This window comes from Bombina bombina, chromosome 2, assembly GCF_027579735.1.
Source record: "Bombina bombina isolate aBomBom1 chromosome 2, aBomBom1.pri, whole genome shotgun sequence".
Classification (NCBI taxonomy): domain Eukaryota; kingdom Metazoa; phylum Chordata; class Amphibia; order Anura; family Bombinatoridae; genus Bombina; species Bombina bombina.
The window spans coordinates 1,054,330,942-1,054,349,893 of NC_069500.1; positions in this window are offsets into that span (position 1 = coordinate 1,054,330,942).

Here is an 18,952-nt window from a genome sequence, read left to right on the forward strand (position 1 = left end):
GTTAATGATGGGGTATTGTCTTGTTTTACGGTTGTAATGGGGGTTCATCTATATTTTCAATAGAGATAACCCGATTTTCTTAGAAAGTGTTTAAAGCTTTTTAATATTGATTTTGATATCAGTATATGTTAATCTTGTTGTTTCTAGTAGTGTCTATTACATGCAGTTCTGTTAAAAATATAGTATACTGTCCCTTTAATACAAATGTTGATTTTTGTATAATGTATGAGTTCCACATTGGTTAATCTCCAAATATATTATTGTTAGCATATTTTCCCCCCCCACTCCTAAAAGGACTTTAAACCATATCCATTGTTAAAACAAATGTCTTTCTAAAAAAAATAACACAATAATGTCTCTTTAAGAAAATAGACTTTATTTAACACGTCAATATAAATCTGTTTTCAATATTTATTGTTTGAACAAGTACATGTAGATATACCAACAATCTGCAAATATTATATGTTAGCATATGTAATTTTGTTAAAGGGTCAGTTTAGAAAACAAATAATGTTTTGCATTATTAAAAAAGTCAATTTTGTAATATCAATGATATCAAAGGTTTCTCACCAATTAATCATATGTCTGTGCTCATTTCTTAGAGCTTGAAGAGTGCATGTAATCATTATGCAATTTGACCACTAGAGGGCATTTGGATAGCATTTGTATATCTAAAACCTTGAGCTCATACAGCATATTTACCATGTATTGATCATTGATGTCTAAAATGTTGTTATGTCAGAACAACAAATAAGTGGTCATTTTTCATAGGCATAGATACAAGGGTAAGCACAAAAGTCACACGTATTTCTCCATGTTTTGTTGTAATACAGTGTTTTCTTTGTAATCAATAATTCTGACTGTCCCTTTAAGCTGTGTTATTGGCATTCAAACAGTAATATGCCATCATGGATAATTGTAATGGGAATTTTCTTTGCAATTCGGGAAACAGTTTGGACATCACATCACAGAAACCAATCAATATCATGAACAAGGATAGGTATATGATGTGGTTTTCACACACTTATAACCCACACTCTGCAAACAATCTGCCTCCATGGACCCGGTCCCATAGAAGTAGATTATATACAGAGTGTGGTCCACAAGTGTATGAAAACCACATCATCACATACCTATCCATTACACATTAAATAAAAAAAACGTTAAACATGAAAACAAATACTTACTTCCTCTTCCTTCCCCTCTTCCCACGGGGCTGAGTCTCTGGGAGGGTCAACTGCCGACTCTGACGAGTTCTCATTGGAGATGTTGTGGGAAGAGTGGAAGGAAGAGTACTGGGACGACCAAGGTGAGGAGGAGGAGATGGGCTGGCAGGAGGAGATGGGCCGGCAGGAGAAGATGGCCCGGCAGGAGAAGATGGCCCGGCAGGAGAAGATGGCCCAGCAGGGGAAGATGGCCCGGCAGGAGAAGATGGCCCGGCAGCAGGAGGCCCATCAGCAGGAGGGCCAGCAGATGGCGGCCCAGGAGCAGGAGGCCCAGCAGATGGCGGCCCAGGAATAGGAGGCCCAGCAGATGGCGGCCCAGGAGCAGGAGGCCCAGCAGATGGCGGCCCAGGAGCAGGAGGCCCAGCAGATGGCGGCCCAGGAGCAGGAGGCCCAGCAGATGGCGGCCCAGGAGCAGGAGGCCCAGCAGATGGCGGCCCAGGAGCAGGAGGCCCAGCAGATGGTGGCCCAGGAGCAGGAGGCCCAGCAGATGGCGGCCCAGGAGCAGGAGGCCCAGGAGCAGGAGGCCCAGGAGCAGGAGGCAGACCAGCAGATGGCGGACCAGGAGGCAGACCAGCAGGAGGCAGACCAGCATGCGCCTCCTAGTAGAACCCGCACCTCTGCTATTTCCTCTTGTTGTGCACGGCGGGGTGCCCGTGCACGGCGGCCTGCTGGTGCACGGTGGCCTGCTGGTCCTTGAGGGGCCTCTGCTTCCGCGGCCTCTTCCTCTGCTTCCGGGGCCTCGTCGTCAAGGGGGGCCTCTTCGTCAAGGGGGGCCTCTTCCCTCCAAGGTGGAGATTCATCCCCACCACTCTCATCCCGGGGAAAAGGAGGAGCCTGTATTTGCTGTGCTGCCTCCTCCCCAGACTCTGTATATTAGAAAAAGAAATAAATGTATATATTAGCATATTTCCAAATAAAGCTTTAAATTACTTAGCTTACGATACAATTACAAATGCAGCCTCATTAATCCAATTTGAAATCTAACGATCAATACGATTTCCGCATTTTCTAAACCGTGTTTGTGATATCTCTGGTCGATCTGAATGTTTTAGCGTTTGTTTTCAGTCTGTTTAAATGCACACCTAACCTATAGCCTAGATACTGATGTAACCGCAAAGTAATTGTGAATGCGTGTAAACAACGTAATAGCATTAATCTGATCCTTAAAGGGACATGAAACCCAATGTTTTATCTTTCATGATTTAGAAGCATACAATTATAATCAACTTTCTAATGTACTTTTCTTATCTAATTAGCTTCATTCTCTGAATATTCTTTGCTGAAAAGCATATCGATATGCTTAGAAGCTGCTGATTGGTAGCTGAATATAGCTGCCTCCTGTGATTGGTTCACCGTGTGCATGGCTATTTCTTCATTAAAGTATATCTAAAGAATGAATCAAATTAGGTAATATAAGTAAATTGGAATGTTGTTTAAAATTGTATTCTCTACCTTAATCATGAAAGGAAAGGTTTGCGTATAGTGTCCCTTGAAATACATTCGTATGTTAATTTATTCTTAAATGAGCTTACCGTCAGATGAGAATGGCAGGTTCCCGGTATCAATTCCTCCGATACCGACTATATCCACCTCGTAGATGCTGGGACGCAACATTTCATCCCATCAGCAGTAATCGATTTCCAGTGCAGGGCCGCCACCGGTTCCTGCGGCATGTCGGGCCTTTTTCTTAAGATCCATCTTGCAGTCCCGGTAGCGATGTTTAATAGAGTCCATATCTCTGTTCCGGCCACCCACTGCATTGACTGCATTCCTTATCTCATGCCAGAGCTTCCTCTTCTCAGTCGGGGTGGTCTTCTGATGCTGCAGCCTCCTATACCTGGCCATATAGGCTTCTACGAGGGCCTCCTTCTCCTCCGTCGAAAACCTTGCCTCCCTAGTCGCCTTGGCCTTCCCCTGTGATGATGCCCTCTGTTTCCCGGACTGTGAAGCCCTACTCTGTCCGCCACTGGGCCCAGCCACTTGTTCATCTTGAACCAAGTGGCCGGGTCCACCCACCGCTTCCACCCCCGCTTCCTGCCCCCCTTCCTGCCCCCCATCCTGTCCTGTTCCTCTCCCCCTCCCTCTCCTCCCCCCCTCTACCTCTCCCCTGCCTGCCCTCCATATCTTCCCTAAACTAAACCCCAACTAAGCAAACAAAAAGTGAGTGTGATCAAATGAAAGGGGGTCAAAATAAATAACTAAAAAGACCAAAATAAGTGCTGAAAGTGTGAAAGGGATATAAATAAAAGAGGGTAAGGAGTATTTAAATGAACAAAATGAAGAAGAAGACTAAAAGGAGGATATGTAAACTAAATGTAACTAGGGGATGGGATGGGGATGGGGTATGGGATAAGAGTAAATGGGATTACAGGGAATGGGAGTACAGGGAATGGGGTATGGAGTGTAGTATGAGAGGGTATGGGGTATGGAGTGTATGTAGTGTTATTGATACGTGTATGTATGTATTGAATGTGTTTGCATGTAAATGTGTTAAGTGTACAGAAAAAGCACTCGCACACTCACCCAAACCAACTGTCGTTCACTAACTCACACTAGCACTAACTCTCTAACTCCCACTACCACTAACTCTCTAACTCACACTACCACTAACTCTCTAACTCACACTACCACTAACTCTCTAACTCCCACTACCACTAACTCTCTAACTCCCACTACCACTAACTCTCTAACTCCCACTACCACTAACTGACTCACAATAATGCACAAAATCTCTAAGCTCCAATCTCCAAAAACCCACCAGCAACACAGTGAGAGAAGCCATTCTTGTGTGGTGCTTATATACCCTGTGTAAATGTTTAATGATGTACCGGTTTGCGTTGTAAATTGTGTTCAGGTGTGCTTTATTCTTACTTATTATTTGTGCAATGTGTATTAGGTGTGTGAATTTGTGCATGCTCATTTGGAGTTAGTATTTGTGGAATGTGTAGAATGCGATGATGTCATAGTGCTCGTTTTCTATAACATTGTCCAATAGTATTATGTTTAAATGTTAATTTGCGATGGTGTGGTATTAGTGAAGTGTTGTATATGTATGTTTGTCCTAATATATAGTAATATTGAATGTGAGTATTTTGCTAGTGTATGTTTGTTTGTTTTTTTCCTTGTTGTTATTTTCCCTATTTCCGCATCTTAAAGTATATGCGTATTCCCTGTATTTTATTTAAATTAAATTCCCCCCGCTTCTGAATGTGTAATGCTTATGTGCTTTGTTTAGTGATTGTTGTTGTGACATTTGCGGCGTGTTATTGTTGTGCATGATGTGGTATGCGTCATATGACCGAGCTGTGCGTATTTCTCGCGAGATCGAGTGTTAGATGAAAAAAGCGTGTTTGTTTGCATTTCCATTGATCTCTATGGGAGACTGTCTAACGCGGGCAGGATTCCGCGTGCGAAATACACGCGTTAGGAGTATCGCTAGAAGGTTTTTTTTTAACTCTAAATACCGGCGTTAAACAATGCCGTGCGTTAGACATAAACCACGCGTAGCTATCGCACCCCATCTACCGCCAAACTCCAAATCTAGCCGTAAATCTTTATTTATTTTGAAAGTCCAGTGAGTGAGGATCTTTAACTATATATATATATACAGAAAATTGTGGATAAGCACTAAGAAATAAGTGGCAACTAAATAACAATGTAATTTCAAAGTATGGTAATGATCGGGACTAAGTTGTACTCCAGATAAATCCCCTCCAAAAATAATCTAAATAAATATGTGTCTCCATACTACCAAGCAATTAGTATAAAGGAAAAATACACATACAAATGTATATATATTAAAGAAGTGAAAAAGAAAAATTTAATAAGCATCAGTTTCAAATGTATCAAAACATTTCATATGCAGTGCATAATTCTTCAAGGATTTAAATACACAGGCGTCCCCAGTACTGGAATATAGAGTGTAGACGCCATTCCAAACTTTGTAGCAGGCCGAACCCTTGAGTTGAAATGTTCAGTAGTAAAGTTATGTATCTCTTAGGAGTATAAGCAAGTTGTAAGTATAAGAGAAAAATGCAGCAGGGTAGTATGCAAGCGATAAGAAAGAAAGAGTTCTGGAGCCGCAAAAAAAAAACAATGTTAGCTTTATTCCATAAAACAAGTAGGGTTACAAAGTGACAATAAACATGCCCTTTAGTTAAGTAGATCAGCTTACGCGTTTTGGCATATTAGCCGTATTCATAGCTCTCCAAATCCCTTGTGACTAATGGGCTTTATAAAGGGTGTAAAACCATTTAATTGGCTAAAGGGCATTAACAAATTTAACTCTTTCTTGACTTATTAACCTGTTATTTACTTATGTTATACTCAGCATACTGCCATTTGGGTAACCTGTTAATTCACAGACTTACTTATGCTTGAGGACACAACTCCTGTATATTACATGAATGGAACTATTGCCAAATAAATCCTGGAAAATTGATAGATTTTCATTATGTTAAGTATATTAACTCAAAACTTACATTCTATATCTCTGTACTTATACATCTATAATCTGAGAAAAGTAATTGTATCATGATACTGTTCCTTTCCATTCCCTAATACAATTGTTTGGATTTAAAACTATATATTATAAATTCATTTAACATTTTGGTGAACCACACTCTTTTTATATATTGATCTATAAACGTACAATAAACATTAGACTGAAAATAGAATTCCTAATATTGCTCTTATCATTCTATAACTCAAAAAATTAGTGAAAATATGTACTAACTATGATCTATATTACTTTTGTGGTTGCAACCCTATTCCTAGCATAGTTCACCCCTAATACCAGTGGTTTATAAGGTCATAGACTGAATTTAATCCAGTGGGATACCTAGTCCTCAATTGGAAAATCCAAAACACCTCTCTTCTGACAAGTGTTGCATCTCTGTCCCCACCTCTTCGCCCAGCATCCACAGTTTCTATTATAGTCCATTTAAAATATGAACTCTCTTTATTGTGGACCAATTTGAAGTGCTAAACGAGTGGGGTGGTCAGAGTACCTGCCCTAATATCAGAGAGGTGTTCTCTAATGCATACTCTTGTCTCCCTCATTGTCATCCCTACATACTGTAGGTCACAGGCCGTACAGCCTGCTTAATATACTGTAAATCTGTTTCTACAATTCATGCACTTTTTGTGACTATAGTTCTTGTTGGTGACACTACATTTGAAACCTTCACCCATCAATAGATGTTCACACGCCTTACACGTAATGTTGCTGCATCTGTATACGCCCTTAAATCTAAGCCAGGAGCTGGACTCCTCCTTCCGTATACTTTTAAGTTGAGTAGGGGCCAAAAGGTTACCCATGGAGACTCCTCTCCTGAAGGAGCATTTACATCCTTTGTCTACTGTTTCTACCAAAGCATTATCTGCCGCCAATAGTTTAAAGTGTTTCCTTACTATCTGGCAGATTTTGTGGTACTGTACACTGTAATCCGTTACAAAGAAAATTCCTCCACTCTTATCAGTCTTTGATCCTGCTTTGTTTAACAATTTCTCTCTGTTAGAAGATACTACCTACTCTCTGGCTTTGATTATATCATGGGACCTATACCCTCTCATCTTAAGACGGTCAGACAATTGGTCTGCATGAGTCTCATACTGTTCAGAATTACTACAATTCCTTTTGAGTCTAGTAAACTGACCCTTCGCAACTGACCTGAACACCTGTTTTGGATGACTGCTCCTGGCGTGGAGGAGCGTATTGCCAGTTATTGGCTTTCTGTAAACTTCAGTTTCAATGCCGACATTGGGAATCCCTCTCAGGGTGAGATCCAAAAAATTGATCTTCCTCCTGTTGAGTTCAAAAGTGAACTCCAAACCAATGTCATTATTGTTTAACCATTCCACGAAAATTTTCGCATTTTCTTCTGTACCCCTCCACACCAGGAGCAGGTCATCAATATATCGTCTGTAAAATTGTATATTTCTCCTGAAGGGGTTCTCATCTCCATAGATGCGGGACAGCTCCCACCACCCCATGTAGAGGTTGGCAAAAGAGGGAGCAAATGCAACAGTGCAAAAGCTTAAAGATGATGTAGTCAAGCAGTTCATGCATCAAGATTGCCTTGTAAAGAGCGTAAGGGAAGTGAGAATGTCAGTATCCTCAGCATGCTAGCTGACATATGTCAGATGTAAGAATTAGTACCGGCTTTTAAGGACCATAGTCTGCCAGTAAAAATGTAACAGCACAGTAGAACTTTGTTCAATAAGCGATCTCACCCAGTCTTCCAAGGGATTACATAGACATGTATGGCTGTGCAAACGATCCACCTCGGTAATACGTTATGTCATCCAGATGATAGGTAATATGCTTCGGTATTCAACAACCCCTCTGCGCACACAAGGCAATACAATGACCCTTCAACAATTCAAGTGAACCCGCTTGCATCGGCTTGATTTTGCGTCTGATGTCACACACACAGACGATGGGCGTTTTGGGCTCCGCCCTTCAACTTGGCCCGTTAAAACCAGGACGTACTCCTCTATTTAAAGCAAATCTTGTGAGGATAGGTAAGACATCTAGAGGCTAAGACCCTTATAGGAGGCTGTAAGGGAATGGTAACAGAATACAAATCTGTCAAATGGTCCTTAATGCATATAATGAATGTGAGCCATATGTAATACCATACAAACACATTACATACACTCCAATGTAGACATTCTATATGCAATACACAACATAACCATAATAACCTAAATATAGATCAGAAAGTATAGAAAAGGTGGGATAAAGAACCCAGAATCCTATATAACAAATGAGATCCTAAAGGGTGAGTAGGATCAATATCCATATCATAGGGTATTGTGTCATTTGTTGAAAACATAAAACATATTTATAATAAAGACCATACTAATGGTAATCTAATAGTCTAGTCTACTCAGTTATTTAAAAAAAAAGGAAAAAAGTGGGGAAAAAAACCTTTTTTGGGTTATATTGAAATATACAGAAAATGGAAGCTAAACATATGGGAAAAACTAGAAAAGAAAAATTCACAACTGAATCAATCAGAGGAACCACAGTCTTTATATAAAGGTCCCCCATGTGATCTCTTTGTTCGGACCATAGGGAATCATTGAATCCAATTTTTGGATCCATAGTGCTGCTTTTTCAAAGAGTAATTTCTGTCTGTTACCTCCTCTCCTAAGGGGACCTACCCCATCCACTACATGAAATTTCAATTGGCTTTTGTTATGACCATGTAGCACTGCGGAATCTGTTGGCGCTCTACAAATAACCGATAATAATAATAATAATACATAGGCAAGACCACACAGACATTTGATTACATAAACCACAAATTGTGATTCACACGTGAAGTGACCTCTGATGGGTAAGTGCTTACCAGATCTGGGGTGAGTGACAGTATTGCCAAATTGGATCAAATTGCATTGTGCACAGTTGTTGCAGGGAAATGTACAGTAAAGTACCACAGGGTTATCCTCAATAACTCTTCCTTTATTTGAGCCCACATCGGCTTTAACCAGAGTGTCTTTCTGGTTACGGTTTCTTTTGTTTGATAATAAGGGGAAATCTCTAAATGTACTAGCTAATGTCCTATCCTCTGATAGCAGTGTCCATTGTTTCCTAAAAAATTAAATGGTTTTATGCTATACCCGTATGGTACAACAAATGGAAGTCTATCTCTTAGGTTTTATGTGAATAAGTTGTTCACGGGGGATCTGATCTACTTTGGTCTTGTGTGTTTCCAATAAATCAATTGGATGACCTCTACTTTAAAAACTACTGAAAAAGTCATTGAATTGTTGATTCAATTGTGACATGATTAATAATCTTTTTTGCTCTCAGAAGCTGGCTGAAAGGAAGTCTCTTTAATGTCTGTGGAGGATGGAAACTAGAAAATTCCAAAAGGTCATTTCTATTAGTCTGCTTTCTGAATACATCTGTTGTCAAGGAATCATTCACCCTTGTTATTCTGATATCCAAAAGGTTTTGCGTGTAATGATCATACTCCATGGTAAATTGAAGGTTGGAATCAAATGTATTAAGTTCATCAAAGAACTGTAACAGTGAACTATTGTCCCCTGTCCAAATCATAAATACGTCATCAATGTACCTTTTCCAAAGTTTGCAATATTTCTTAAAGTTACCATGGTGGTATAGAAATTTATTTTCAAGTTGAGGACTTCCTGTTGGTGGTGGAGCATTGCCAGTCAGTTGCTCCTTGATGGCTGCAAGAGTGTTTGCAGCGTTCAAGAGTCGATTCCCCACGCCACTTGCCCCATGGCTCAAGTTGATTCCTGAGCCTGTTTTGGGCCTTTTGGTATGCGTAGTACCGGTGTGAGAAGCCCTCATCAGCCAATTAGGCTTGCGGCAGATACAGCAAATTGGTAATTGTGCACCACTGTTATGTGTGGAATATATCCTGAAAATGGAGAAGTGAAAATCTATGGAAGGTAGCGCTCGAGGAAGCAGCATCCTGATCCGAAGTTAGAAAGAGCTGTCTAGGACCGGTCCCTCTTAAGCCTAGTGTCGCTTGTAGGTAAGAGCATAAGGATGGTGGCAGAAGTCGTACCCGGAGCCATATCCTCACGACTGAAGAATCGAGGTGATTAGATATACCGGTAACTATACCTCTTTATCTTTGTCGTGTTCCCAGAGACTGTATCACAGCCATATTGCATGTTCTAACAAGGACAGACTAAGGGGAAATTTTTGTCAATTTGAGTTACTAAGATACTTAAACATAAGGGACACCGAAAATTTCCCTAAATGGTAAATTACTCTATCTGTTTATACCATTCAGATATCATGGTCTCTGGTGGATTCAAGAGGAGTACATTGCTATAAGCCGAATGCTTTTATTCTTAATACCCACATCTTATATAGCACAGCTTTGCGAAAAGGCAGCCCCAATATATAGATGAACTTTTTATTTAAAGGGCAGCTGAATGGAATAGAGGGGACACTGACAAGCCTTACTGATAATTTATAAGGCATAAGAACACCCTGCTGAATTTTCCTGTGACCTAATAAAGATTTTCTCTGGGATTATTTTTTTTTGGGGGGGAGCTATGTCACTATAAAAATTACCCGGAAGATCAATATACCCCTGTATATAGAAAAACGCTCTGCTGAGTCTGGCATGCCCCAATCCTATATAGAGGGCGACTGTATGAGATATGTGCAATTCCTAAGTCAAAATATGTCCCGTTAAAATGCACATGCATCATTAAAATACCTGGGGGAAGATTTACTGTGCTGTTAAATATAAGAAAGCTTCTCGGACCCCAGGTTGTCTGTTGCTTTGTGATTACAGATTTTACAGATTGGACTTTAAAGTGGTAACTGCAGAAGCAGCTTTTGTTCACATAATAGTGATTACCTGTGGTTTTTGTGTTTCATTCAAGCAGCTCTAAAATATGTTCAATGTTATACATGTTATGTTAGCAATAGCACTGACAGATTCATTTTTTTGTTTTTTTCATTTTGCAACAAACCATGTTAGATCCTATTTTCCTTACTTAATTATGTAATATCTAGGTCAGGATCTTTAGCATTGAGATAAGGTTGAAGGTCTGAGTTAATTTTCATTATTAGAGTGAACAAAACGTTAAGCTGAGATAAACTACCAATAGTTTCTGTGCTGTAAACTGTTATGTTCAGGATCTTCGTTGTTCCCTATATGTCCATAGAGACTGGTATCTCAAATTATTAGATGGTGGTATACATTAATATTCACTAAGCAGGAAGGAATCTCCTATATTTACAGGGTAGCCATATGTGCTATCCTAATATACATAATCCCTATTTTGTGACTCTGCTTGATATAAGTGATGTGTGAGCTACTCTGTGAACTTAGAGAGTATAAAATCATTATAAGCATCTAATGTCGTTTTGAGACCCTATCTAGATCTCTTTTTTACATATACTGATATTCTTGTATATATAGAGTAATACTAGCTATTTAACAAGTTATTTGTGTTGTAGGCTATTTTCATGCAGATCTTTTTCAGCTTTTGAATACTAAATCTTAGTTATAATGAGATAGTCATATTGTCTAAATCAACTGTGTATTTGTTCTTGCAGGCTTCTGCACACTAGGTTTTTTTCTCTCTTTTTTCACATCCACATTTTTTCCTCATATAAGCTTGGTAAAGAGTTTCACACTAAGGTAAAAGACAAAAAATCCAAAACTAATTATATAAATATTGATACTAGTTTAGATTATGCATCCTCCAGAATGGATATGCAGTCTTTGTTTTTACAAATATCTGAATTGTTTACACCTCAATTTGACTGTATTAAGAAGGACTTATCTAGTATCTCTACGGATCTAATTACTCTAAAATCTGGTGAGGCAATTTGCCACAAGAATTTCGAAAGTGGAAAATAGAGTATCCGATCTAGAGGACCAAGCTAACTCTCAAGAAGTTATACTGCAGAAACAAGAGACGAAAATTAATAATTTACAGGTACGTTTAGACGATATGGAAGATCGAGCAAGACGTAACAATATAAGAATAATAGGGCTTCCAGAAATCCCTTAATTTGAGGATTTACTTAAACTTACCTCTCAAACATTAGGGGTCCCTTCACATCAGCTTCCTTTAGAGTTTGAAAGAGCTCACAGGGTAGGTCCCAAAAGATCTCTGCCTGATGGAACAATGAGAAATAGGATGCGCCTTGTAAAATATCTCAAATTTCAGGATAAAGTTGAACTACTAAGATTGTTTAAAAAAACTGAAATATATACTTTAGGAAAACATAAGATATTACTCTTTCAAGATTTTTCTATCAAAACATCTTCTAAGAGAAAATTGATGGCTCCCTTTTGCATGCAGTTTATAAAAATGGGGTTGAAAGCAAGATAATGATAATAATGTTAGAAGATAATGGGAACAAATTTACATTTACTAACGTTCAGGAGGCAAAAGATTATATTGGAACAAAAGGAGCTTTACAAGGTTAATACTTCTATTTGAGATTATATAATACCTTTATAACAACATAGGACATATTAGTTGGTGTGTCCAATGATTTGGTGTACTATAAGTAAAATGCACGATATTCCTAGTCGTGGCATGAGAAATTGGCAGTAATTTTATAGGGTTTTTTTAGGGTTTTCCTTTTTTTTTTTTTTCCTTCTTCCCTCTCACCCCATCCTACATGATTATTATTAATATAATAAGTATTTTATGAATAAACTTAAAATGTTGTCTTGGAATGTCGGAGGAATTTACTCTCCGGCTAAACGTAAACTTGTTATTAAACATCTGGCTAAAGATAAACCAGATATTGTTTTACTCCAGGAGACACATTTGAATAGCACAGAATCTGAGAAACTTCAGATTAAGTGGGTAGGAAGGGTTGTTACGACCCCTTCACTTAAATATGCTATTACTAATATAGAATCTGACCCTGAAGCGTGGTTTATTATATTACAGATAGTAATTAATGATAAGAAATATGTGTTACGTAATATTTATGGCCCAAACACAGTCTCCCCTGAATAGAAAAAAAAGTAAAATAATTTTTTCCCATTGGTTAATGAAAATATTATAATTGGTGGAGATTTTAATCTAACACCATGCCCAATACTGGATAGACTTTCAGGTAAGAACAGAAGTGCAAAACTATTTAAAAAAATGTGTCATATGGTTAAATTAAGCGTTATCTGGAGGCTCAGGAATCCAGACTTACAGGTTTTTGCCTGTCTATCTATCTATCTATCTATCTATCTATCTATCTATCTATCTATCTATCTATCTATCTATTGGGTTCTTGTAAAGCACGGCTATTCACCAGTAAGGGTCTCAAGGCGCTGAGGGTTGCAGTTCAGTCAAAGAGCCAGGTCTTGAGGTCCTTTCTGAACTTAGTTAGGGCGGTAGCTTGTCTGAGGTGCAGCGGGAGGGTGTTTCAAGTCTTGGCTGCCAGGTGAGAGAAGGATCTGTCTCCTGCTGTGGTTTTCCTGATGTGGGGGATGACTACGAGGGCTTGGTCGGACGATTGAAGTTGTCTGGTAGGGGTGTAGAAGGTAACGCGGTGGTTCAAGTATTCAGAACCGATATTGTGGAGGTCCTTGAATGCGTGGGTGAGAAGCTTGAAGGTTATTCTTTTGTTGATGGGGAGCCAGTGCAGGTCCCGCAGGTGTTTGGTGATGTGGCATTGATGAGGGATGTCGAGGATGAGTCTTGCCGAGGCGTTCTGGATGCGCTGTAGTCTCTTTTGGAGCTTGATGGTGGTGCCGGCGTAGAGTGTGTTACCATAGTCCAGTTGACATCAAGAATCTAAATGTGAATCTAAATCTTTTAAAACATTCTCTAGAATTTATTTATTTTTAATTTCTGAATCTCTACCTATCCAAAAAATATCTACAGCCATTAGTGAGATCTCAATCTCGGACCATGCTGTCATCTCGCTTATATTTCTGCCTGTCAATGTACATGAGAATAAAACGGTTAGATTTCTTTTCCCATGATTTCTGTTTAATAATGTTAAATTCTCTCTGTGGTTAAAACAGATTTGGAAAGATTTCTGCAATCTCAATGTTGATTATTTTACTCCGTGGTGAAATCAAAGTGTATACGATTATTTTAAATAAGAAAAAACATGCAGCGGAAACCCAACTCGCTAACTAGGTGAGAAATGCGTACAGAAAATATTTGAATGAGCAATCGAGTTTAAATTGGAATACATATTTTGAAGCCAGAAAAGCATGGGATTTTTTTTTTTTTAAACAAAAGTCATTAGAACAAGAGTTAAAAATCAACATGCATTTTAGGGGATTTCACAGCTGTTCTGCAAAACATCTTGCTTGTCTTACAAAAAAACAGAAATAAAAGGAACTATATACCAGCTATTTAAATAGGTAATATTAGATATACTGAAACAGAGGAGATTAGTAAGGGTATGTTTGATTACTATCAATCACTTTATTCCGACATAGATAGTAATTCTGACAGTCAGGATATTTTTTTGGAAGAGTATTCAGGTACCTCGGATTTCCGAGGAAGATTTTCTAGTTTTGAATACCCCAATCACGGATGAAGAAATTTGTAAGGCAATAGATCATCTTAAATTAAACAAGGCTGCAGGACCAGACGGCTTTCCTGCAGAATTTTATAAGATGCTTGCACAAGAACTGAAGATTCCATTGGGCAAGTTATTTAATTCCTATTTTTACTCTAAGGACCCTATGTCCACATACTTCGACAAACTTTGCAAACTTTGGAAAAGGTACATTGATGACGTCATTATGATTTGGACAGGGGACGTTAGTTCACTGTTACAGTTCTTTGATGAACTTAATAAATTTGATTCCAACCTTCAATTTACCAAGGAGTATGATCATTACACTCAAAACTTTTTGGATATCACAATAACAAGGGTGAATGATTCCTTGACAACAGATGTATTCAGAAAGCAGACTGATAGAAATAACCTTTTGGAATTTTCTAGTTTCCATCCTCCACAGACTTTAAAGGGTCTTCCTTTCAGCCAGCTTCTAAAAGCAAAAGGGATTATCAATGATGTCACAATTGAATCAACAATTCAATGACTTTTTCAGTAGTTTTGAAAGTAGAGGTTATCAGATTGATTTATTGGAAACACACAAGACAAAAGTAGATCAGATCCCCCGTGAACAACCTATTCACAGAAAACTTAAGAGATAGACTCTGAGTGACAGACTTCCATTTGTTGTACCATACCAGTATTACATAAAACAATTGAAAAAATTTTTTTAGGAAACAATGGACACTACTATCAGAGAATAAGACATTATCTAGTACTTTTAGAGATTTCCCCTTATTTTCATACAAAAGAAACCGTAACCTGAAAGACACTCTTGTTAAAGCCGTTGTGGGCTCAAATAAAGGAAGAGTTATTGAGGATAACCCTGTGGTACCTTACGGTACATTTCCCTGCAGCAACTGTGCACAATGCAATTTGATCCAATTTGGCAATACTGTCACCCACCCCAGATCTAGTAAGCACTTACCCCTCAGTGGTCACTTCACGTGTAAATCACAATTTGTGGTTTATGTAATCAAATGTCCATGTGGTCTGACCTATGTAGGCAAGACAACCAAATGCATAAAAGATAGGCTAAGACAACAGAAAACAGCGATAGGTAAATTGGATCCGTCTGCCCCAGTAGCACATCATTTTACACTACATGGCCAAATAGCAAAAAAACTTTATATAAAACTGTGTTTCCTAGGATTGATTCACATGTAAATTTTTCTTTTATAGTTTTTACCATATGTTTAGCTTCCTTTTTTTTGTGTATTTAAATATAACCCCAAAAAAAGTTTTTCCCCCTTTTTTCCTTTTTTTAAATAACTGAGTAGACTAGACTATTAGATTACCATTAGTATGGTCTTTATTATAAATATGTTTTATGTTTTCAACAAATAACACAATACTCTATGATATGGATATTGATCCTACTTATCCCTTAGGATCTCATTCGTTATATAGGATTCTGGGGTCTTTATCCCACCTTTTCTTTACTTTCTAATCTATACTTGGTTATTATGGTTATGTTGTGTATTGCATATAGAATGTCTTAATTGGAATGTATGTAAGGTGTTTGTATGGTATTACATATGGCTTGCATTCATTATATGCATAAAGGACCATTTGTCCGATTTGTATTACGCTACCATTCCCTAACAGCCTCCTATAAGGGTCTTAGCCACTAGATGGCATACCTATCCTCACAAGATTTGCTTTAAATAGAGGAGTACGCCCTGGTTCTAACAGGCCAAGTTGAAGGGTGGAGCCTGAAACGTGCATCGCCTGTGTGTGTGACGTCAAGATGCCTTGTGTGCACAGAGGGATTGTTGAATACTGAAGCATATTACCTATCATCTGGATAACATAACGTATTACTGAGGTGAATCGTTTGCAAAGCCATACATGTCTATGTAATCCCTTGGAAGACTGGGTGAGATCACTCATTAAGCAAAGTCCTACTGTGCTGTTACATTTTTACTGGCGGACTATGGTCCTTAAGAACCAGTACTAATTCTTACTTCTGACATATGCTAGCTAGCATGCTGAGGATACTGACATTCACACTTTCCTTACGCTCTTTACAAGGCAATCTTGATGCATAACCTGCTTGACTACATCATCTTTAAGCTTTTGCACTGTGTACTGCATGCATACTACCCTGCTGCATTTTCTCTTATACTTACAACTTGCTTATACTCCTAAGAGATACGTAACTTTACTACTGAACATTTCAGCTCAAGGGTTTGGCCCACTACAAAGTTTGGACTGATGTCTACACTCTATATTCCAGTACTGGGGATGCCGAGTATTTCTGTTTTTTTTTTTTTTTTGTGTTTTGTTTTCTTTCTGTGTATTTAAATCCTTGAAGAATTATGCACTGTATATGAAATGTTTTGATATATTTGAAACTGATGCTTATTACATTTTTCTTTTTTACTTCTTTAATATATATACCTTTGTATGTGTATGTTTCCTTTATACTAATTAATTTGTAGTGCTGAGACACTTATATTTATGTTATATATATATATATATATATATATATATATATATATATATTTATATATTATAGCAACAAAAGAAAATCTGGGGCAAGAGTGCAAGGTACTCAAAATTCCTTCCCACAAATGCTCCAAAAGGCTACCCTTATCTGGCACATTACCGTAAGAATCAAATATAAAAATCAGAAAATACCACCTTAATATGCAGAAAAATAAGTCATTTTAATGAAAATAAAATATAACAACATAAATATCAAAATATGAATAAAGCCACTATAGCGGTGTAATAAGTAAGTGCCCCACTGCAAAAAAATATCAAAAAATCAAATTGTCTCCAAGGGTACCCTTTGAAAAAAATGGTGATTACAGAGCTCACAAAAAGAATAATTCATGTATCCAAATCAGGGTAAAGTTAAACCCGCAACAGAAGTTGGTCTCCTTGTGGTAGTTAATCCTTGTCTTCAAATCTTATAAGTAATTAACAGTCACGTGGAATGGAGGCGGAGCATTTGGTCTTACAAAAAGTGTCACTTAATTGTGACGTAACCAGACACAGCCGGAAGAAGCCCCATGCCGTGAGGGGTGAAACGTATGTAGCAAGGCAAGAGAAGGCAGCTAGGGTGTCCCACTACAGAAACAGGTAACTTTTGATTAGCATCTTCAAGGATCCTTATATGCATCGAGGTACAAGTCTGCACAAACAGCATCACAGTATCGGATCAAAACGGTAAGCGTGCACAGCGACACGCAACCGGCCCTCCCAGCAATTGGAGCTAGTTGTGATATCGTCAGGAGGGTTAGGTGAGTAATATTGCCTACATTCACTCCAGTGAAACAACAATATGGATATCGTATCCTAGACAACAATGGGTGAGAAAATACATGCTTGACTAACTAACCCTGCCTATACTAGCATCTGCTTATAATGGACTGTATTATCATTACTGGGGGAGACTGCTCTGTGCGCTTCAAACTTACCGCTTCTGTCCTACGTTAATCTGGACTTATTGCTGTTTCTGACTGTTAATTACTTATAAGATTTGGAGACAAGGATTAACTACCACAAGGAGACCAACTTCTGTTGCGGGTTTAAAGGACAGTCTAGGCCAAAATAAACTTTCATGATTCAGATAGAGCATGTAATTTTAAACAATTTTCCAATTTACTTTTATCACCAATTTTGCTTTGTTCTCTTGGTATTCTTAGTTGAAAGCTTAACCTAGGAGGTTCATATGCTAATTTCTTAGACCTTGAAGCCCACCTCTTTCAGATTGCATTTTAACAGTTTTTCACCACTAGAGGGTGTTAGTTCACATATTTCATATAGATAACACTGTGCTCGTGCACGTGAAGTTATCTGGGAGCAGGCACTGATTGGCTAGACTGCAAGTGTGTCAAAAGAACTGAAAAAAAGGGGCAGTTTGCAGAGGCTTAGATACAAGATAATCACAGAGTTTAAAAGTATATTATTATAACTGTGTTGGTTATGCAAAACAGGGAAATGGGTAATAAAGGGATTATCTATCTTTTAAAACAATAAAATTCTGGTGTGGACTGTCCCTTTAACTTTACCCTGATTTGGATACATGAATTATTCTTATTGTGAGCTCTGTAATCACCATTTTCTGCAGTGGACACTTACTTATTACACCGCTATAGTGGCTTCATTCATATTTTGATATTTATGTTTTTATATTTTATTTTCATTAAAATGACTTATTTTTCTGCTTATTAAGGTGGTATTTTTCTGATTTTATATTTTGATTCTTACGGTAATGTGCCAGATAAGGGTAGCCTTTTGGAGCATTTGTGGGAGGGAATTTTGAGTACCTTGCATTCTTGCCCCAGATTTTCTTTTGTTGTTATAATACTAAAAAACTTACTACCTCTGTGCACTGCACACTTGCAAATACCCTATTGAAGAAAGTGTGTATTTACTAGATCTAACTTTATTTATTCTGGTGCCAATCATCCTTGTTAAACACACACACAGCCTTTTGGAGCATTTGTGGGAAGGAATTTTGAGTACCTTGCACTCTTGCCCCAGATTTTCTTTTGTTGTTATAATTATAATATAATATATATTAGTCCCAAGGCAAAGTAAAATTCAAAATGTTATTATAAACCACTGGTTAAACATTTAAAATACACACAGAATAAGAGTAACCTTACTTTGAGGTGGCAAGCTATAGAATTGATTAGGAATCCAACTAGGTGGAGATAGGGAC